Genomic DNA, 24,627 nt, shown 5'->3' with positions numbered 1-24,627 from the left:
CCTTTACACAGGTGAAGATGGGGTTCCACATTTGTTCTCCTTTGTTTCGGCTCCTTGGCTAGGCTTCGAACTTATGGCTGGAATTTTCCGGATTCTGTGATATTTCTTGGATGGACACCTATAGCGCTGCCTCGCATGGTTCCTTCACTACTGAAATTGTGGGGCAAATCGTTTCGTTCTGCAACAACGAAAACAATTTTTCTTACGTCCGACATGCATAAACTGAACATCACATGTTACAAGTCGTTTTCTGCTTCGTCGGGAGACACTTTACTGCGGACAAAATTTTTTACATTTTCGTTATCATTTCAATTTTTGTTTTCTGCATGTCCGTTAACTGAGGGGGTAGGAACATTTTATATGCTTGGACACTGATTTTATTCTTGGTCGCCTTTTGGATATACTGTTAGGCTAAATGATATTCATGCATAAAGTCTTTCTTTTCCCATATTGTAATACGAATTACTTATTAAATTATAATTTAGGATCAAGAGTGCGTTATTAGAAAAGTCACAATATCCTTCGTAAAATTTATATTATGTGACTTGGAGCTCACTTTACAATCGTGTTACCGGATCTGTATGTGTTCAACATTGGAAACTTACGGCACACGTTATAGACAAAGTAACCATTTTCTGTTTTTCAGTTTGCTACAAACGAATCACAACGAATACTTTATATTAGCACGTATCTCATAACAATAATTCGGTTCGCCAGATACACAAAAAATTAGGTAAACTACAACAAAATCAGTGCTGACTTCAAATCATCTCTTCCTCAAAAAACAGAACTCGTAATTGACGATACTGCACATACGTCACGCTGACTTCTTTAGATGTCGGATAGTACAACAGGTACGAATTTTATAGTATCTTTACAAATTAGAAATCGGTTGAGTACGGGTAACTCTCCTGCAATCTATGCAAGTGCTGAATTTGTGATGTACTAACAGAGGACTGGTCCAAACCGACATATCGGAATCTACGCAGAAATTTTTAACGCAGAAAATATACACCGAAGGAACTGCACTGTCAAAATATTAGCTGCTAAGGGGCACTTCAGGCATTTTCTTAACAGTGTTTAAGTACTCACCTAGCGAGCGAATCGGCGAACAAGCAGACGCATTTGTGACAAGAGAACGTAACGCCTTGTAGCGCGAAGTCCGAAGTGAAGATAATGGTATATTAAGCAAGTAAACCATACCAAAAGTATCTGAAGCCATTAATCTTCTGAAGAGCTTGCTATTCATGACGATAGCTAAACTGTTGCAGATGTAACTATAACACAAGTTACTAGCAGAGGCAAAATAATAAAGATAGGATATGATGTTACATTACAGACGAGTTCCATGAATTAGAACTTGAATTTGTTCGTAAACATTAATTTATAGCACTTGCTGTAGCACTGTTCTTTTAATAATTTTCAAATGATACATATATATATATATATATATATATATATATATATATATATATATACATTACGAATAAGGTAACTGTTCCTTGTTTATTCCCCATAGTCGTTACAAAAGAGCAAAATAGCTATATGATGGCGAAAAGAAACGTTTTCCTCACACCAGGCCCAATTGATGGAAGAAAATTAATGCATTCAAGCGCTTCACTTTAATTATTAAATTTTCGTTAGGCAGAAAGGAATAAGAAATGATCTTGACCATAATTCTGCATATTGTGCTTCGTACCAAGCATACTTACCAAATACGTAAAATGTGATGGTGCAAACTGGCAGTGCAGAAATGACAGAAGTTTAACAATTCCGTTATGAAATTATTTTTTCCGACAATTCTGTGAAAAATTAGAAACACAGCTGATTTTTTTTTTTAATCAAGAGCCTGAATCACAGTATTAGTCCCGTGTGGAATCCATATTCTATTAATAGTCTTTTTGTCGTATATTCCTACGCCCTCATACAAAGGTGTCCGTAAGTCCAGACGAAGAGTCCAACAAAAGCAATGAATTAGTTTCTGCGAATGGTAAGAAGAGGTTTCTGATGTAACATTGAAAATTATTTTGTCCCACTTTTCTAGATTTTGCTACGTCGATTACAGCATGGAATCCTACAAAAGCAATGAATTATTTTTTGAAAAAGTCAAGATGACGTTTCGAATGTAACATGAGATATTATTCTCTTCCACTTGCACAGATTTTGTTACGTCAATTCCGAGATTTTTGCAAGAAAAGAGTCCCTTTAAAAAAAATGGGCCTAATTTGTCTTTATGTCCCTAAAGACAGATATAGAGCTGCAGAATCAGTAATCTGCTGTCAGTTCTTCCTGGAATTGTTGTATACGAATGTGTCCATGGCATTCATCGACTCTGTCTCTTTTTCGGTCGAAATGATAAGCTGCGGTTTGCATACAGTTCTTGCACGAAACTTGATTGTTTGGATCTATACACGGCATTTTGGGGGTGACAAGAAGTTTCGTCTTCACGCCAGTTGCGAATTTCTACATGGTATTACCTATTAACAACATTTAATCTACAAGTGTATTTGAGGGGCACCTCGTAATTTTGCGATTTATTTTTCCGCATATTTCCCTGAACCTCTTTAACCAGGTCGAAGATGCTTGAAAATCAGTAATGTTCATGCCGCAAAGGAAACTGATAATTTTTGTGGACATTAAAAGAATTGCAGATTCGCGGTACCAGTAACTGCGAACAATTGTGTTCGAGGAACTAAGAACGGAAACCGAAATTTGCTTTACGAATTATGATCGGATTGTGCTGTGTAATCTATTTACCGATGTGCTATCAACCAAGGACGTGTGAGCGCGACGTTGGCTACAGTTAGGGCAGAGGTGTACATCTCTCCTACCATCTGCTGAGCAACGAATTGGGAAATTTTCTACATATTTAAAAAAAATACTTGCAGTTTATCTTAGCAGCTAAGCTTTTAGCATTTTGTGTCTTTCGGTGATTTTATTCCCGTATAAAAATTTTCAGGTTTCATCATGTCGGATTGGACCCTTCCCTTGTAATTACAACACGAGTTGTGGGGTTGTAAATACAGGGTGTACCATAATTAATGGTGTAAACTCTTATAGCTAAAAATACACTAGAGGCAAAGAAAGTCTGATTAAACATGGGCTCTAAGGCGCATACCTTAAGAGGTATGAGCACTTGTTTATCTTCGGACTGTGAAACGAATCTCTTCTGTTGCAAATTCCTTGCCTTCCATTTTTTGGGGGGAGCCCTAGTATGAATTAAAGTAAGAAATAATATCCTGTCAGCATTGCTTAATACACTCCTGGAAATGGAAAAAAGAACACATTGACACCGGTGTGTCAGACCCACCATACTTGCTCCGGACACTGCGAGAGGGCTGTACAAGCAATGATCACACGCACGGCACAGCGGACACACCAGGAACCGCGGTGCTGGCCGTCGAATGGCGCTAGCTGCGCAGCATTTGTGCACCGCCGCCGTCAGTGTCAGCCAGTTTGCCGTGGCATACGGAGCTCCATCGCAGTCTTTAACCCTGGTAGCATGCCGCGACAGCGTGGACGTGAACCGTATGTGCAGTTGACGGACTTTGAGCGAGGGCGTATAGTGGGCATGCGGGAGGCCGGGTGGACGTACCGCCGAATTGCTCAACACGTGGGGCGTGAGGTCTCCACAGTACATCGATGTTGTCGCCAGTGGTCGGTGGAAGGTGCACGTACCCGTCGACCTGGGACCGGACCGCAGCGACGCACGGATGCACGCCAAGACCGTAGGATCCTACACAGTGCCGTAGGGGACCGCACCGCCACTTCCCAGCAAATTAGGGACACTGTTGCTCCTGGGGTATCGGCGAGGACCCTTCGCAACCGTCTCCATGAAGCTGGGCTACGGTCCCGCACACCGTTAGGCCGTCTTCCGCCCACGCCCCAACATCGTGCAGCCCGCCTCCAGTGGTGTCGCGACAGGCGTGAATGGAGGGACGAATGGAGACGTGTCGTCTTCAGCGATGAGAGTCGCTTCTTCCTTGGTGCCAATGATGGTCGTATGCGTGTTTGGCGCCGTGCAGGTGAGCGCCACAATCAGGACTGCATACGACCGAGGCACACAGGGCCAACACCCGGCATCATGGTGTGGGGAGCGATCTCCTACACCGTACACCACTGGTGATCGTCGAGGGGACACTGAATAGTGCACGGTACATCCAAACCGTCATCGAACCCATCGTTCTACCATTCCTAGACCGGCAAGGGAACTTGCTGTTCCAACAGGACAATGCACGTCCGCATGTATCCCGTGCCACCCAACGTGCTCTAGAAGGTGTAAGTCAACTACCCTGGCCAGCAAGACCTCCGGATCTGTCCCCCATTGAGCATGTTTGGGACTGGATGAAGCGTCGTCTCACGCGGTCTGCACGTCCAGCACGAACGCTGGTCCAACTGAGGCGCCAGGTGGAAATGGCATGGCAAGCCGTTCCACAGAACTACATCCAGCATCTCTACGATCGTCTCCATGGGAGAATAGCAGCCTGCATTGCTGCGAAAGGTGATTATACACTGTACTAGTGCCGACATTGTGCCTGCTCTGTTGCCTGTGTCTATGTGCCTGTGGTTCTGTCAGTGTGATCATGTGATGTATCTGACCCCAGGAATGTGTCAATAAAGTTTCCCCTTCCTGGGACAATGAATTCACGGTGTTCTTATTTCAATTTCCAGGAGTGTAGCTTTGAGCATTTCTTCAGTTTACGAGAGCTGTCTCACTGTGGCGAATGTAACGTTACGATTATTTGGGAGAGGTATTCTCCCACATACGCCTTGTATTTAGGAGAGATAAATTTGTTGCATGGCTGATCGCTAGCTGAGGCCCAGGGCATAGGGCGAGCGACGGTCAGCCTGGCTATGGGACGGTTTCCGGCCGCCCCAGCCGAGCTCGGTTGCAGAGGCAACGAGCGCATCGCCGGGAACGGGTAAATAAAAGAGCTGGGAATTCGGATGGCTGATGCTCGCATTGCCTTTGTGGTCCAGGAAATGGTGGAATGTCAAACACTCTTAAAAAGGACTAAGTTACAGCTCTTTGAGATCCGACAACAAGTCACATCATATATTAATGCATATCGGGATACATTTGCTACCTCAGAAAAATGAGGTGCATCCGATGACACATCATGATGGCCGAACTTCCCAGTGTGGGGCCTCCCGGACAACGATGCCATACGCTCACTCACTTCCATCTCAGTATCTTAAAAACTACAGTAGTAGTTAATATCTCGCACAAAATAAACGTTTTCACAATGATCCTCTGAATTAACAACTTTCAGTAGCTTCATGCAATTTCTACAAGCATCAGCTCAGATTATAGCATTGCGCTATAACTATCATCCCTGAAAGCTATGTATCTGCATCTATTGATTTATTGATTTACGAGGTCTTATAAATCCTTTCCATAATGCAAATGTTTGACAGAACGTCGTATTCTTCACATTTACATAGTAAATGAATGCAGCATGACTATCCCATATTTCGTCAAACTTGTTTTTTTATTAAATGAATAGTTTTTTTTATTTTTGACAGTAACTTTATTTACTTCTTGACTGCTAGTGCTGTTAAAAAACTCTGTTAATTTAAATATGGTCAATCGCATGTGTTAGCGGACGCCACCTTTGTAAAGTGATGCAAAAGACACTTCTGAAAAGCAGGCATAAATAATTGTTTAAACGACAGTTCGTTGTAATGTAATGTCGGCGCATTTGCGCGAGAATGCTGGCTTTTTTATTTACGAAGCAACTATTACTAATATTTGGCAATGGCCTTGCCGCAATGGATACGCCGGTTCCCGTCAGATCACTGAAGTTAAGCGCTGTCGGGGGTGGCAAACACTTGGATGGGTGACCATCCGGGCCGCCTTGCGCTACTGCCACTTTTCGGTGTGCGCTAAGCCTCGTGATGCCAATTGAGGAGCTACTCGACCGAATAGTAACGGCACCGGTCACAGAAAACCATCATAACCACCGGGAGAGCGATGTGCTGACCATACGCCCGTCCTATCCGCATCCTCAGTTGAAGATGATATGGCGGTCGCATGGTCCAGTTGGGTTACTTCTGGCCTGAAGACGGAGTGATATGTTACTAATATTTATTATAAATTGTATGAATGCTGCCGAATGTTTATAACATTTGTTTTATTTACATATTGTTATAAGCCATTAGTACGGGAAAGTGATGAAATGAGTCAAATCATGTCTGTAGAGCTTGAGAACGATGTATTTTTGGCGGGGATGACCTTCAGCCAATGGAAGTTGGACAGTGGTGAAACACAGCTGGAGTCAAGTGAAAACTGGGGGAATGAAGAGATCGAATAGCTCCAGGGAGCGATTCTGGACACTTTATGTAGAGTGCTGGAAGGAGCCAGACCCGCCTATGGTATCATGTGTGCTTCACCCTATAAGTGATTGATTCTGGTTGGTGAACGGCCGCTTCATTGCTATAATTTCTCAAGGAATTTTGTACTCTGAGAGGCCTGAATGTTCTCTAGAGTAGGACTCTAATTATTTATACTTGATTTATGGAACTGGGAACAGACAGAGTATGGGTTACTATTATTCTTTGCATCCCGTGTGTTAATATGTGAATCATTATGTTGAACTCTGAATTAATTTCGAGCTGGTGAATCTTTCGTGTATTGTGATCATGAAATGGACTTACTTTTCGCTAGTTTTTGATGACTGAAAGACGTATACATTGCCGGCGATGGGCGAGGCATGACAGAATCTCTGACCAGAGAGTAGTTGATCGTTAGCTGTTGCTAGTCTGCGCTTGACCGCGCGAGTCCAGTAGTAGTCGACAGTAGCAGTAGCGAGTGAGTAGTTGTCCGTGCTAGTCTGCGGGAGTCGGCATGCGTCAGCTGTGTGCTCTGCTCGCGACTCTGGTCAGGACTCTGGAAGATGAGTATTGTTGTAGAAGGTAAAGAACCAGCCTTGCGCATATTTAATAATGTATGTTAATTGTAATTTAATTTGTTCCAAAAAATGCCCCAATAATAATTTTTATAATATAAAGCAACTCTTTTAAAGAAAAGCATTCATTTCAACGTAAAGAATATTTCAAATGCATGATAATTCCTTCCAATCATGAGAAAAATATACACGCCAGCATTGCACGAAGCTGTGTCGAAAAATTGCAACTTAAGAGCAGATATAATTGCGGTTTTTATTGAGATAACAGTTTTTGCTGTTTTATTCAGAATACAGGGCCGAAGGTCAGCGCTGCTGTCCTCATAAAATTTATCGGGTTACTAAACTTTTTTATTATTTTGGTGTTTAGGAATTTTTCTATTTCGAACTTGACATTGAATGAGAAAAGAATTTTGTGAGAATATTAAGTGTGAATGCATTATTTGTACAGAGACTATAAATCGGAGCCAATTTTTTTCAGAGCTTACATTAAAAATCAGTTTTGTTCAGAGGTTAGAATATTTAAAAATTCATTTAATTTAATAATTGCATTGGGAGCTTACACTTGGCTCATTTACATTTTCATTCTTATATTCTGCGGGGAGGTTATATTACTGCTTAGTTGGGGAACTTTGCTGCCATTCTCAAGTGGTTCAAATGGTTCTGAGGACTATGGGACTTAACATCTGAGTTCATCAGTCCCCTAGAACTTAGAACTACTTAAAGCTAACTAACCTAAGGACATCACACACATCCATGCCCGAGGCAGGATTCGAACCTGCGACAATAGCGGTCGCGCGGTTCCAGACTGAAGCGCCTATAAACGCTCGGCCACAGCGGCCACCACTGACATTCTCGTATAGCTTTTAAAGTAACTTTACTGCATTTGAAAACGGTATTTTCTGCCTGAATTTTTATTGAATATCGTAGGACCACTTAGCGTTTATTTGAGATGTCCTTCGTTGAATGAACATTATTCAACATAATTCTCTGTCGTCTGCATCAACCACGGACGTCTTTTTTTTATCAAATTATTCATTTGCCTTTTATTTCGTATTCCTGTGTATGTTATTTGTTCTCAACTGTGTACAATGCATAGATTATTTGACTGAAGCATCAAAGCTACAGGTTTTTGTATACCGCAAATTAGCTGTGGGGCATGAAAGCAGACATGCACAGCTCGATCCTAGGATTACATCAATCTATTATTTTTAAATAGAGCTGTCCACAGCCCAAGTATCTTAAGTACGAGTATCTACAGGTTAAAAAGACGCATATGGTCTGCTCGTACGGGAAACTGTTCAGCAAGAGCAACTACTATAGCAGTAACCGTCAGGTACCGTCCAATTGGAGACTTTTCTGGGATATGAAAAGCGCTCGTAGCTCTTAAGGTATGCTCTTTATAGTTCATGTTTACTTAGCGCTTTTTTTCTCGTTTTGGTCCATACCGTCACCTCACAAAATATGAAAAGCAGAGAACTAGCGGTAGAAGAGATTTCTTTCGCAGTATGGAAGAAAAGAAGTGCTTAAAGCATATAAGGTATGCGTTATAGAGCCAATGTTTACTTACGTTACGTCCGATAGAGACGGACCACTGGATGAGGTGGACCAATAGCGCATTTCACAAATGCGCCGCTAGAGACCAGCGCCCGCTACTTCTGAGGAAGCTCTTTTGTGAACAAGCGTGGTGTAAAAGCGTTGCTGTTGTTTTCTGTTGTTTTCGTTTTAGTTCTGGAGAGAAAGCAATTCCATGTCCTAGTAAGCCGAAAAGTTTTATCATGTAGAGACAGGACTTTAGAATTAAGGCTTAGTTTCCACAATATCTATGAGTATTACTGTAAGCTTGACACATGTGCAGACATGAAGCTAAAATAGAAAGGCCACCAAATTCCCTACCTGCATAGAACTTGGCGTGGTTCACATCTCATAGACAGCCGGGAGTTATGGACTAATGTTATTTGGGAGAGATGAACCACAACTAAATTTAGCTTGAAGGTTGTGGAATAATCCCACTGAATATGGTCGCAATCCCGGACTATGCGTATTTGTGGGAACATATGTCTGAGCCAACAAATAGAAGAGCAGAAACTCACCCACAGGCCAACCAAACACTTTAAACCACTAAAAAAGACCTAGTCATCCCAAGCATACCAAAAGATCAAAGTTATCAGCACAAGTAAAATTCCTTCAGTGACATAACTTCTGACTGTAGTACAACTAAACCTAAAATTTTCCAGATTACGATTTCAAAACAGGCTACTCCTAAGCCAACACAGACAAAATTATTGTTCCTTCTATTGAGCCATCCATGAAGTTTATAAGGAAGGAAGAAACAGTATTCGAAGTGCTAAATTCTGCTGAAAATGTTAAAACTCTATTGAAAAAAGTGGGATAAGAAAAGAAACAGAAGTACGCACAAAAACGTGGCAAAAAAATACTAATGAAGAGAAAAACAGACTGAAGAAGTTAAAAAAGAAAAATGCTGCAAATAGCTTACTATGTTCATCAGATGAAGAATGCTACAACATTTTAGATGACTGGGAAAGTAGTTTTGATGAATGGGATGATACCGACAGCGTCTAGTGTGCTGAAATCTATTACTCAACTAATAAAAAAGACGACTTGATTCTTGGTGTTTCCTGATAGACACATGATTGTTGTTCAACATTTGGTAGAATGCGTAATTGCTGTGGACAGCGAAAGACAGGCTGGCGCTTGAGCAAAACCCAGGACTCATCAGAAAAGCCATGTTCAGTCAAGGTTGATGAGAAACTGGTGGAATTGCTTTGGACTAAAATATTTAATAGTGTAGTTCTACATTCATTACAACATATTCATAATGACAATGTGTAATTTTAATCGACTCTTTTCTTCATGTATAGCCATTTGTTATAATTCCCATGTCTCCCACTACTCTGGTCCATCGCATCCATATCTCACCCCACACTGATGTGTGAGATGGATCACTCACGTATATTTTCATTTTATGATATCTCTTTCCCTTAAATGGCAATGCCTTTGTAAAGCATTATAATTAAGTTTATATGATACTGTTTAAGAAGCTGGAAGATTCATATTTTATACTGAAGGAAAAACATGGACCAACTCTCCCGGATTTATCATAGGCTCTATTGCTTCTAGCAACGTGTACCTCCAACTGTATTTGTTTACGCCATTAATTACGATACACCCTGTATTCATACTAAAGGAACAGCTGCACAAAATGTGCGATGAAGAGCTCTGAAAAAATCCTGCAGGACATTAGCACTCAATTTCTGCTAGTAAACAAAATCCCTCAGGAGGAAAGCATTTCTCAAAGGATTAGGGTTCACAACGAACTTCAGGCACCGCATAAAGATCCACATTCGCAGCCACTTCTGTATTACTCATTTTCATGACCTTCATGGAATGCTTGTTGAAGCATCTGCTGCGTCTCTGTTTGACTTTTCACCCCCATGCCCAGTTCACGTAGTAGTATCTCGACTACCGTCAGTTACTGTACTATTGTTTGAAACTGTTCAAATATAGCTACATTATCTGCATCAGAGTCTCGTTCTAAGTCAGAATCTTCTGCGTGCCCTTCTGCAACCGCTTCCCAGCAGCCGTTACATGATCAGCAGGGTTCTTTTTTTAATTTATTGTTATTTATCTGTTATGAATAATTGGAGTTAGCATTATTCTGCCTGCTTCACAACTGGAAAATTATTTAGGTTAGGGATTCAGTTGTGATACTTCTCGCAGTTAGTTCTCCGGACACGATGATTTTATGTTAAAAGACACCACCAGCATGGGAATTTTCAGACGTGCAGCTGTGTGTATTATTGTAGTTCACCGTTGTTGGTTAATTCCTATTAGTGTAATTGCAAGCAAGACTCAAATTTCATACGGAATTTGCAGTCTCCCCTTCACAACGGCCAAAGGCCGGCCACGTGATTCTACCTCCACACGGACAGGAGGCGCGGCGTGACTGCCAGCGCTCCTGGTGTTACTTGAGTGTACTATGTTGCCTTTCCCGCCAGAAAACAAACACTCTCGCCTGCTTTATGTCTGTAAGCAAAACCAGCAAAGTACACTACAGCCAGATTGCACAGATTCTTTTCAGGTTTTTGGTACGAGTTGTTTAAAAACGTACAGCCCAAAAAGAGCCTAGAAGATTAAGTGACCTAACAAAAGTTTGCACTCTTTTTCTGTTTTGTTTCACAAAATAAATATTTTTCTTATTAACTTTCGTGTGTAGCGAACATGAGTTTCTACTGTGATGTTTCTATTGCTCAAAATAAAATGTCTGTGACAAAATTGCCGAAGGAGTCGGTTTCAATTTCGTGTAAAGCAATTAAAAAGGCTTGTTGTTGTTGTTGTGGTCTTCAGTCCTGAGACTGGTTTGATGCAGCTCTCCATGCTACTCTATCCTGTGCAAGCTTCTTCATCTCCCAGTACCTACTGCAACCTACATACTTTTGAATCTGCTTAGTGTATTCATCTCTTGGTCTCCCCCTACGATTTTTACCCTCCATGCTGCCCTCCAATATTAAATTGGTGATCCCTTGATGCCTCAGAACATGTCCTACCAACCGATCCCTTCTTCTGGTCAAGTTGTGCCACAAACTTCTCTTCTCCCCAATCTTATTCAATACTTCCTCAATAGTTATGTGATCTACCCATCTAATCTTCAGCATTCTTCTGTAGCACCACATTTCGAAAGCTTCTATTCTCTTCTTGTCCAAACTATTTACCGTCCATGTTTCACTTCCATACATGGCTACACTCCATACAAATACTTTCAGAAATGACTTCCTGACACTTAAGTCTATACTCGATGTTAACAAATTTCTCTTCTTCAGAAACGCTTTCCTTGTCATTGCCAGTCTACATTTTATATCCTCTCTACTTCGACCATCTTCAGTTATTTTGCTCCCCAAATAGCAAAACTCCTTTACTACTTTAAGTGTCTCATTTCCTAATCTAATTCCCTCAGCATCGCCCGACTTAATTCGACTACATTCCATTATCCTCGTTTTGCTTTTGTTGATGTTCATCTTATATCCTCCTTTCAAGACACTGTCCATTCCGTTCAACTGCTCTTCCAGGTCCTTTGCTGTCTCTGACAGAATTACAATGTCATCGGCAAACCTCAAGGTTTTTATTTCTTCTCCATGGAATTTAATACCTACTCCGAATTTTTCTTTTGTTTCCTTTACTGCTTGCTCAATATACAGATTGAATAACATCGGGGAAAGGCTACAACTCTGTCTCACTCCCTTCCCAACCACTGCTTCCCTTTCATGTCCCTCGACTCTTGTAACTGCCATCTGGTTTCTGTACAAATTGTAAATAGCCTTTCGCTCCCTGTATTTTACCCCTGCCACCTTTAGAATTTGAAAGAGAGTATTCCAGTCAACATTGTCAAAAGCTTTCTCTAAGTCTACAAATGCTAGAAACGTAGGTTTGCCTTTCCTTAATCTTTCTTCTAAGATAAGTCGTAAGGTCAGTATTGCCTCACGTGTTCCAGTATTTCTACGGAATCCAAACTGATCTTCCCCGAGGTCGGCTTCTACTAGTTGAAATGTCTTAAGTTCGTGAAATTTCCGCTTTAACGTGCTGAAACGAGTTGGCTATTTCTTTGTACATAAACATTTAGCAGATGCAAACAGTTCATTGTTCGTTTCGTATCTTTATTAAAGATGCTGTCTACTGGTGTTCTTGTGAGATTTTATTTCGCATACTTCAAGCATAATGTTCATAATATATCTGTGTCTTAGGCTGATATAATATTTAATGCATAGTTTGGCAATACATGGGAAATGACTTTTCAGACTTTTAAAGTCGGCTGAAGAATGAGTTTCCAACATTTTATCCATTTTCTGCTCAAATAGGATACAATAATTATTGAACTGTCAATATTTTCCTTACAGTCGTCCTCAGCAAACTGCAGAATGGTTTTAAAGCTTTGTACAATAACAACATATATTTGCTGCCATGACAAACTCTGTTGCCATTATTATGAATTAAATTTTATATCCATTGCATATCCAAAATATGTGTGTGTTATTAGTTTCGGAAAGTTGTTCTTTTGAATAACATTGCACAGAAGGTATGTTTCTAGTACATACTTATGTCTATCTAAAGACATTGAAAATGCCTTGTAAGCAACATGCTCAGAAATTGTAGACTTTGACAATTTTAACTTTAGTTATTAAAGCCCAGGTAAAATCATGATGAAGGCAAATAACATCTGTCTGTAGTACGTCTAAGGCTGGGCGCTGGCAGTCACGCCGCGCCTCCTGTCCGTGTGGAGGTGGAATCACGTGACCGGCCTGTGGCCGTTGTGTAGGGGAGACTGCAAATTCCGTGTGAAACTTGAGTCTTGCTCTCACAATTTCCGTTAGGCGGAGATCAAATAATTTAACTGAAGTCATTTCACTTAAATATGATTCAATATTCGAAAATTGATTACTTTTACTGTTTCAAAGGAAAAACCGCTAATCAAGAGAATCCTCCCACAATTACATTTATTTTTATTAGTCAAAAATAGCAAAAATTATAATATTTATTACAACTCTGTCCCCTGTCATTTAGAACAATGGCGTTGACCTCTGCACCAATGTTCCCCTACAAAATCTGCAAAAAACATTTACGTCATTCACTCCACGAATATAGGATCTGTTAAGCAAATCATTAGCAAACATTTAAGTAATATTTGATTATATTTATTCTAAATATTACATGAAACTTACACGTTTTCGTGCCTCGTCACAAAATGGCCTCTTACACTACCAAGAAACAAAAGGGAAGTGAGTCGATCCTTTTTCAAAAGGAACAGAGATTACAATAACATTCGCAGATCATTATTTGAGTACACAGTCTTTGTGATATTTCTGCGATAATATTTATTTCGTTACGACACCTGTTTCGTTATGTTTGTGAAGTTCTTCAATATTACTTTTTCACGTTAAGTGGCCTACCGCCACAACAGTGACCTACATCTAAAAGAAGTAGTTGTGATTGTCAGTATGGTCCCATGAACTACAAGAAACAGCCAAAAATGAGCAAATAATGTGACTATAACTTCTGAGTGCATGCACAAGTTGTTTTCGTTATGCTGCATATTTTCAACTATGATCCAACACATGCACCGTCAACGAAAATAATTTTTATTAGCGGCTATCATTTTGAGACAATTTGTGAATGAACATCACCAGTAGTGTTACTTTTTCATTATACGAAGCATTTCACAGCATATAATCAGTACAATTGTATGTAACTAGGAACTGAATTTGCAAAAATCTATTGCTTACATGTTCGACGTAGAAGAAAGTTAGTTACATATGTACATTTGTACTTACAAACGACTCCTGTGTTGATTTTATACCTAATATGTAGGAAATGTTATTGTGAATTGAACATATCGTCGTTTATAAATGACTAGTAAATGCACAGTTGACAAATTTTAACTGAACAAAACACCAGCTCTGAAGATAGTGACTCAAATGCCATACGTAAAGATTCGAGCCTTCACTGACTTTATCGTCAATATCTCGAGACTACCGACTTAGAAATATAAAAATTTCTTTCATACTTCTCACACAAACTATTGTGAGTATATTAATACCAATACCACAGAGCGTTTGTTATAAATAAAATAATAATGAACACATAAACCACTGGTATCCATATTTATCACTGCCTCTTAAAACGTTAATTTAAGATATCATCATTCTCCTAAACACAAACTGTGGATATCTTGTCATTGAGATCGTACTGCAGATAATCTAGAAATTACTGGCCTACGACCACGTCGACGACGTAAGCATAGGCACCAGGATATTATTAACGAGATTTTAAGGTCATTGTGTTGCATCCAGCATGCAATGGATCGAAAAAGTTTGTGTTCTACTTTCCGAAGAAGTGCATCAAACGCAGATGAAAGAGAAGAAATATTGATTTCTGCTGTACTGTACGAAGTCTAACGCTAAATACCGTATTCAACGCGATCGCTGAAGAGAGGCAGTGGTTGATTATATGAGATAGCAAAGTTTGTGAAAGTGTGTCACAGTATTTAAGACTGAAGCAACAGATAAAGCATCAGATTCTGTTCACCTGATGCCCACTTTCATCTGGTCACTCGACTTGCTGCTGTATCTAAATCGTTTTATTACGCCTGTATCGGCGAGCAGGATAACAGAGCAGCCATGAATGCCATGCGGGGCACGTCCGGCGCGATTCGTAACAAGTGCGGCCGACACCGTGTAGTTGATTAGTATTCAGCGCGAAACAGCCCGATGTGAGCGCAGCTGCCCACGCGGAAAACCAACTTGGAAGTACCTCGTTCAGATCGCGCCAATCAAACAAATTAAAATTCGTGAAATTGAATTCCGAAATCCAGGACCGGGAGAGTAATTTTCTGTAATCCATCTGCGATTCGTGTAAGTCGTTTTCCATTTCCCCCTACTAACAGGTATTCTCCTTTCAGTACACCCTCTACCTGTTATATGGACGTCGAAGAGCCTACCATGAATTTCGCAATAAGTATGAATAAAAACCATTTCATTTCCAAGAGAATGATGCAGATATCTACTGCCGAATCGGCATAACGAAATGGGTTTTCTGATTCTATATTGGAAAACGTATTTTGTAGCCCTGATTTTTAAAACAAATTTTTACTGCAGAACGTATTTCTATTGGTCAATTTTGTTCGTAGGACAGGCAGCATCCATTGAGTATGCAGCCGAGTACAGCTGCATCTGTCCCTAATGTAGTTAATGAAATGTCATATTCGAAACAATAAGAGTAATAATAATTGTACCCTGAGACAGAGTTTCACTTTAGTAGAATGATCAGTTAAATACATAACGATCGGCTGCCCTGAAGGTTTAACAAACACATACCGTACCAGAGCGGACATAGTCAGTTAACCAAACTAATAAATGAGCGACTGGATATCGGACGTAAATCGTTGGAAAGACTCACCATCGTATTATAAATGCACTCCTCGTTCACGTTTATAATATTAATATCTGTTTAATTTAGACCAACTCAGATTGACAGATAAGATGAATTTTATCACAAACCACGTACGCTCATTTCTAATATAGCCAATAAAGGTGGCATAATTCTTCATGTGGAAGTTCTTCTGACAAGAGATTAAAAGGAACGTAAATGGCAGAAATGATAAATTATTGGACTATTTCATACTCCAGGAATATACAACAGCTGATGTATAAACTGTAACCAGGGGCTGTGACTTATAAAAACTGCCCCGGGAAATTTTCGAAACTTTAGATACAAATAGTGAGTTTTAAAGTTTTTTAAGCATATTAGAGTCATATGACCAACATTAGAACCCCGAAAACTGGACTCTCGATAACTCGACACTCCGGGAAACTCGACAAGCCTGACATATTATTTAGCTTTGAAAAAAGAAACAAAACATATACACCCACGGTATTTTCGTAAAAAACTGATCTGATTTACAGTAATAATCGTGCTAATAGACTATTACAGAGCAGTGAATATATAGCTCCGAAAACACTGAAATTATATTTAAATAAATCCTAAACTGTCATTAAAAGAATAAAACATAAAATATTGCTGTCGCACAGTAATAGCACTTTGATTAATAAGTAAAATAGATAATTTAAGCTTACTTTGAATAAGGCTCAGGGTTCTTTAAATAAACACAATATCTCAAAGTTAATGCTTCAGTACAGTTCATAAAGTTAATACAGTGTGCCTAATACTTTCAGTAAAAACGCATGTAAATAGTTTTAATTTGGTCTTACACCATAAAAATATTTAAGTATTTGAAAATAACTAATACAGTACTATAGTAATAGAATAACGCATTACTAAACTAGTACTAATATTTTGAAACTGAAAATTTAACACTATGTATGTATTTAATTCTCTGTTTTATAAATATTCTTAATATTGCTCTAAATGCCGTTATTTGGGCTAGAGTGTCATTAGAAAGGTGCAGATGTCGACAGTCTGACTGGATTACTGAATATGAAGTCGTTGATGACTGGTCGGATATCCAAGTCATCCAAGGCATCTCGGTGGTCATGAAGTATAGCTAAGTTATTGAATCGTTTCCGTCCCATTGTTGTTCGGAGATATGACTTCAGACGTCTAAGGGCGCTAATTGACAGTTCTGATGTTGCTGTCATGCATGGAAATACTTGGAGAAGCTTAATGAACTTCACTACTTCACATAACATTTTTCCAGCTACAGACTCTTGTGTAATGCACTTTCTTACATCGCGCATATTTCTTAAGACGAGTTATTTATCATTAGCCATATCGGCTAACATATTCAAGTGTAAGGGCAGTCTCTCAATGTCTAGGTCATTTCACCTCTCTAGCCTCTTTTCTATTTGTTTTATTTGCTTTGTTTTATTATTATTTTTTATTATTCGCGTAACAACTCATATATTAAATGAGATATGTTACTACGAAAAGAGACTCGAAATACCTTTTAGCGGTGCTGTGCTATGCCTTTCTTTGGATCACTAATTTTCAACAAAAGAAAATGTATTATGTTCCTATTGTTCTGTATCTGGCTTTCTATTAAAGCAGTTATAGTACGCAATGATTGTTCAGCATTATAATTTTGCAGTGGATTTTTGTTAATAGTAAAACAACAATAAGTACCACGGCTAACCCGAGAACATGAGACTATTATCGGAGAAAAATAATGTTTTTACTATAAGGTTGCCAGACCAGAACTACGCACAGCTAGATTTCTTTCGTGTGATGAAAATAAATTATCTCTTTTCACTATTAATATTATATTATCAGCAGCCCGCGTCAGCCTGTAAAACACATCATAAAATCTGCAGCTCTGCTCTGCGACTTCGAAAGCTGAAAGAAATAATTTTTCACTTCACTATTACCTGACCGCTTCTTTGCGATATGATAGGTTTCATGTACTGCAATTTAAATGAACCGCGGCAGCGGCTGGCTCGTTCGTAGCGCCGCTCTGCACCACGAATAATATTTAAACAACTGAAAATGTCTTAAAGGGATGGGATAAAATACCAGGCAAGCTTGACATGAATCATAATGCAAGGTTTCACTAAATAACTCTGTTCAAACATTTAAACAATTTGAGTAGTACACACCCTTTTAACAATCTTGCCTAATGGCGTCCCTCTTACAAACTTGACAAAAGAATGCTACGCTAGCATACAATATCACGTCACAGGCTATCCTTCTCACGTAACTCCAAGGAGAAGAAGACAGAGATATTAATGTTCATTATGTATTATTTATACTGGTCACATATTCTCATCTTTGTTTGATATTTATCGTCTGTGGCGGTTTCGTTACTCGCCGACACAGATATCATATAAAATAAATAATAAAAAAACATAATTTTATACAATAACAAAATGTGATACACAATGTTTTCTCTTTATCACATAATATGTCTTTTACTAAGAGACGTTACAGTCATTTTTGAAAAACTCAGTTGATTTTTCCAAATTTGCTTCACCTCTGGTTGCTAGAAGCAAACACTCTTCTTCAATTGAATGACCCGTGTGAGTCCAGTTGATGCAAACCGCTCAGTAATGCAAGATTGCACCGTTTCTTAAAATTCAATGTAAATAGATTTGTAGTATTTCTTTGGTGTTTTGAAAGTGTACGGTTAGCTGTCTTCGTTATTTTCATACTTTTTTTTAGTATACTTCGATTCCAAGAAAGCGAACGATCATCAACTTGTGAAGTTTCTCTTTTAAACACAATTCCCAAAAGTGTTCAGAACTATCACGCCTTCCATTCAGTATACAAATCAAAGTATTTCAATATTCTCAAGGTACTAGAAGCTCGCATAGTTCATCGAGTCGGGCAAAGGGTTCGTAGACCAGCTTGTCGTTGGCGCTCTAACAGCGTATGCTCCTGAAAAGTCCCATCCTTTTGTTGGATTCCTTTACGGTGTTTATTAAATGCTTGGCTAAAGTCATAATACCGGTCATAGACTTAAGATGGCGGAAACTGTCTCCAACGGCCAAGTCTGAACTGTGAGCAGTGCAGTGCACGTAACGTGCTTTTGGTTGTGTATCCGAAACTAACTTTTTCAGTCGTTTGAACTTACCTCTCATATTCGAGGCACCAACTGTCCTCTTAAGTTATCCATCGACAAATCAAGACCGGCAGAAAGTCTTTTAAAATACTAAACAGAGTTTGTGATTTAGTGTAAAAGTAAATAAAGCCTTCGCAGATGATTAAGGAATCATCGACAGTAGGTATAAAAAATGACACTTGTTCGTGAATCGAAGTATCACTTCTTTTTGATTTAAGCCAATAGCTTTCTTAAGACAGACTTTCCTAGCAGATCATTGATCCCGTTTTCAATATAGTGGGACGTCCACTTATACCCCGAACGCCCTAACCAGTCTTTGAACTCAGGTATATCATTACTTTGGAGTTCCAACAATTGAAAAAAAAATTGAGTTAACATCTTCGTGCCCCCTAATTTCTAGTCCTTGTCGGCATAGACACTGCACGGTAGCAAAAATTCTCTCAAGAGCTAAACGGCCTTTCTTCATATCACTACCTAACTATTCATTCAATTGGGAGGCCACACTTCGATTAGTGATAGAATTTTGATTCAGAACACATTCTTTATGGGTAAACGTATTTTCATGAAGACGGAATATTTGCAAAGCCTTTTTCCAGTTAGAGAACCCTACGGAGGTAAATGCATCTTCTTTTTTTTTTTTTTTTTTTTTTTTGAAGAAAATTGTAATATATTTTTAGCATCAGCCTCTTTGCAGGCTTTTCAAAAAACTTTTTCGGTAGATGATTCATATTTTAGCAATGTATATTCGATCAACTAAGACTTCTGAAATGATCTTCCCTTACCGTATTGTCCACGTTTCGGCTGTGAACACTTCTCGCCTGAAGACGACACGAAGCAATTGGCGACACAATAATTGATGGAAGTTGACTTGCTGTATCACCAACTTCCATGCACCCCTTTTTGGTAACAAATTTATCCATTGAAAGCTTAATTCACAATACACTAAGAGACTAAAGTAAACGAATAAAATATAGTCAGATAAAATAGTCCACTAGACACTGAAGGCGGAACACAAAACACGTTTGCACCATGCACTGAACGAAACTATCCACACTGAATGACTGCGACGGCAGCGTGGACTTTATATAGCCGCTGCATCGTAATGTCTCGAAGCGTCAAGGCGACGCGAGGCGGAGGGTTCCAGGCGCTTCTGCTCCAGTCCTTAGGATGCCACCGCGTCCGCAGCGCTGGCTCGCCGGCGTCAGACTTTACCCGAAGGTTCGCGCACCAGGACAAATTCTAAGTGTGCCCGCAGCACCGTAACACTATCATGATTCACACCACTCGTTTTCAGTTAACCTGCTTATTACCGTAATAATTATTTGTTTTAACTCATTACTAAATGTATTTTAAAAGGTAACTGTCGTCAAACTAGGAAAATAAAAAATTCCAACATAATTTTGTGATTTTATAAAGAATAATATAACTAATAATTTTCTTATACTACTGGGGGTGGTGGGTGGTGGGGGGGGAGCTCCGCCCACCCAAACGAATTTTTGAGGGGGTTCGGACCCCTGAGGCCCCGTGGAGTAGACGCCTGTGGTCTGTAACTACCATGTAGGGTGGTATAAATGCCAAGTTACTGTTAAAGCTGCATTACAAATTGTAGTTTCGACTCCGATCCATCGAGAATATAATTTTAGAATGAATAAGTATCGCATTATTGTCTGGAAAGTAATTTTAGAAATTTCGTAAATTCAGAATTGAAGTGCTACTGAGCCGATTCAGACGAGTTTAAAACCTCCAACTGGTAATAAGAACAGGTATATCATTTGTGGAGGTTCGACTGCTTGCATGACAGTAACGCCAAAAATTTTTATGTTAGCTTTTGTAAAATCATGCGCAGAAGCGGGTTACTGTCTGGCAGTGCTAGTAAGGATGTCATTTTTTCGCTGCTATCATAGTTGTAGTTTTACGGAGACGTCACATGGCAGCAATCATTATACGTCATGTCAGATGATACACGATAATTTTCATTTCCTCGCTGAATGTAGTGAATTAGTGTACCTTACGGCAATCGATTCACGGCTCGAATCCCTTGATGGAATGAGGAGTCTTACGTACTCTTGACTCTGTGCACTGTCACTAGTGACCTTCCCTCCTTCCCGCCACTGAAAATATAAAACCGTTAAAATATTAAGGCTCTTATCGGAGCTATAACCGTAGGTAACGGAAATCCGACAGTTTCGTACAGTACACTGGTCATTTCTTTCCTCGTCACGGGAAGATGCATACAGGAAAACGTTAGTTAGAATTTTAGTTACTGGAAACAAGCGTATTGCACAGTTTGAAACTTGCTGGCTAAGTTGCACTTTTATTCTGTTAACAAGTTTCATTTTCTGAAATAGCGAGTTTATCTTTGCAATTTTTGGCAAAGACTTCGAATGCTCACGTTCAGTTAGCCGGGCCAAATTCTTTCAGTTCTCTGTAGGGAAGCCGGTTATTGCTGAAACAACCGGTTTTCGGCTATACCGGGATTTTTCATCTCCAATTTAACGATTCTTAAAACCATTCAAAGTAACCGGTTTCTGAAAACTATCAATCTTCGGTCTTGATTCCCGCTATTTGTGCTAATAAAAGCACACAACGAACAACGACTGAAAAAGTCTAGGACGCCTTCAAACTTTTAATATTCTTAGACTCAGCACCTATGAGATTCTTCGAATCAACACCTAAATCATTCTGTGCGAGCAATGACCTCTCTTATTTTATTAAGGTGTTCAGTTTCCCTAAGTCGGTCGGCGTCAAAAAAATATTTTCGCACTCGGAGGAGAAAGTTGGTGACTGAAATTTCTTGAGAGGATTCCGATGCAACGAAACACGCCTCGGTATTGATAATGTCCCCAAAATTGCTGTCATGTCAGTGATACTCCCTCCCCTATTTCGCGATAGTATAAAACGTGCTGCTAGTCTTTGAACTTTCCCGATGTACTCCGTTAATCCTATCTGATAAGGATCCCAGAGCGCGCAGCAGTACTCCAAAAGAGGACGGACAAGCATAGTGTAGGCAGACTCTGTAATAGACCTGTTGCATCTTCGAGGTGCTCTGCCAATAAACCAAAGTCTTTGGTTTGCCTTCCCCACAATATTTTGTATGTGATCATTCCGATTTACCCTCCGCCACACACCGTTGGGTGGCTTGCGGAGTATAAATGTAGATGTATTCCCACGTATGTAGCTGAACTGACAGCCTTTAGATTTGTGTAATTTATCGTCTAAACGAAATTTAACAGATTCCTTTTAGCACTCGTAGGGAAAACCTCACGGTTGATTACTTAGAGTACTCTGGAACTTTTCACACCATACAGATGTCTTATCTAATTCATTTTGCAGTCGGTTTTCATCATCTTGTGGTTTTATAAGACGCTAAATGACAGCATCAACAATTTAAAGAGGGCTGCTAGGAATGTCTCCTAAATCGTTCACGTATATCAGGAGTATATCAGGGCTTATAACGCTTTCTTGAGGAAAGCCAGATACGAATTCCATTTTACTCGATGAGTCCATCAGTATCTACGATATGCGACCTTTCTGACTGGAAATCACGAATCCAGTCGCATCGCACAACTGAGATGACATTCCATACGAGCGGTCTAAAGCGCTGCAGTCATAGACAGTGCGGCTGAACCCGGCGGAGGTTCGAGTCCTCCCTCGGCATGGGGGTATGTGTTTGTCCTTACGCTAATTTAGGTTAAGTAATGTGTAAGCTTAGGGACTGACGATCTTAGCAGTTAAGTACCATAAGATTTCACACACATTTGAACATTTTTGATATTCCATAGGCAGACAGTTTGATTAGAAGTCGCTTACGAGGAACGCTGTCAAATGTGTTCTGGAAATCTAAAAATATATAATCAGTTTGACATCCCCTGTCGATATTTCACATTACTTCGTAATAATAAAGAGCTAGTTATGTTTTACAAGAACGATACTTTCTGAATCAGTGTTGGCTATTTGTCAATAAATCTTTTTGTCCGGAGTTTATTCATAATGTGTGGGAACAATACATGTTTCCTAGTACAAATGGACGTTCGTGAAATGGAACTGTAATTCATCGGATAACTTTTATTTCTTTCTCTTCGGTGCTCGTGTGACGCAACATGTGCTACTTTCCAATTTTTAGGTAGTGATCGTTCGACAAACGAACTGTTCTACATAATTGCTAAGTATGCAGCTGTTATATCAGCTTAGCCTGAAAGGAACCCAACTAGCGTACAATTTGGAACACAGACCTTGACGTTATTAAGTCATTTCAGCTGCTTCGCATCACTGAGGGTATCTGCTTCTAAGTTATCCATGTTGGCAGTTGTTTTTGGTTCTAATTCTGGAATATTTACTTCGTCGTCTTTGGGAAAGGAATTTGGGAAAAACGCGTTTAGCAACTTTGCTTTAGTGGTACTGTTATCAGTTACATTACTGTTGGTATCGTATTGCGTATTGACACTGGTGTACTTTACGTAGCATCGGAATTTCTTTGGGTTTCCTGCCAGATTTCGAAACAGAGTTTCGTTGTGGAAGCTGTTAAAATCACGTCAGATTGAACATTGCGCTACATTTCAAGCTTCTATCAAATTTCGCTAATCGTACGGGTTTGGCGTTCTTTTAAATTTGGCATGATTTTTCCCGATCCTATTAATACGATGTTCTGACCGGTTTTGTGTACCATGAGGTAACAGAACGAATCCTTATCAGTTGATCTGTTATACGTTTCTCAATTTCAGTCGATACTACTGCTTTGAATTTAGGTCGCATCTGGTCTACGCGTACTTTGCCAAGTTGGAAGGAGTGGAGACTGTCTCTTAGGAGGGCATAAACGGAATTTTATCTGCCTTTTTTTTAAATAAATACTTTTGCGTTTGTTTTTGGTGGATTTCGATGTTACGACAATCAGTCTTCCTATGACAACCTAGTGGTCACTAATCCCTGTATTCGTTCTGATGCTCCCTATTTTCTCAAGACTCTTTGATGCGAAGACGTCAAGTATGTTTCGCAACATATTCCATTTCGGGTTGCCTCTTCGACTAATGGTTGAATATAATGTACTGAGAGAGGGCATTAAGTCTTACGTCGAACGACGTTTTATGTCTATCACCGAATATAAACTCGTATTTTCGCAAACATATAGCGGCTAGACTGAGGACCAACCATAACTGCATGAGTAGGGTACCTATTTGTAATGAGACTCAAGTTTTTTTTTCCGTACTGTTCAGCAACAGTATCATCTGAGTCGTTCTGTAAAAGAAAAGTATTGTTAATTTACTCCGTTTGTCAAGAATAGTCTCTATCCATACCAACTCAGAGAAACTATCTGCTCAAATCTCACTGTTAGGTAAAGTACTTCTCACAGCAATAAACACTCTATCACTTATATTTAAGCTATCCCTTCTGGACACGGTTAGGTCCTTTGCCAAAGTTTCGGCTGATCTGCCTTCTGCTTTAGGCAGCTTTCTGTGTCTATAACGATTTGAGCTTCAGTGCTTCCTATTACCGCTATGATCCTTGGTTTCTTCTCAACACAGCTACGACAGTTCACAACTACAATACCGATTGCTGCTATATCTATCCGCGTGCTATGTTTAATCTGCATCATTTTACAATGATACCCTTTTTGTAGTTTCCCGAGACCCTCCAACCTACAAT

Source organism: Schistocerca cancellata, chromosome 8 (genome assembly GCF_023864275.1).
Source record: "Schistocerca cancellata isolate TAMUIC-IGC-003103 chromosome 8, iqSchCanc2.1, whole genome shotgun sequence".
In the NCBI taxonomy this organism is placed as follows: domain Eukaryota; kingdom Metazoa; phylum Arthropoda; class Insecta; order Orthoptera; family Acrididae; genus Schistocerca; species Schistocerca cancellata.
The sequence above is the reverse complement of the archived record's forward strand: the minus strand, read 5'-3'. Positions refer to the sequence as shown.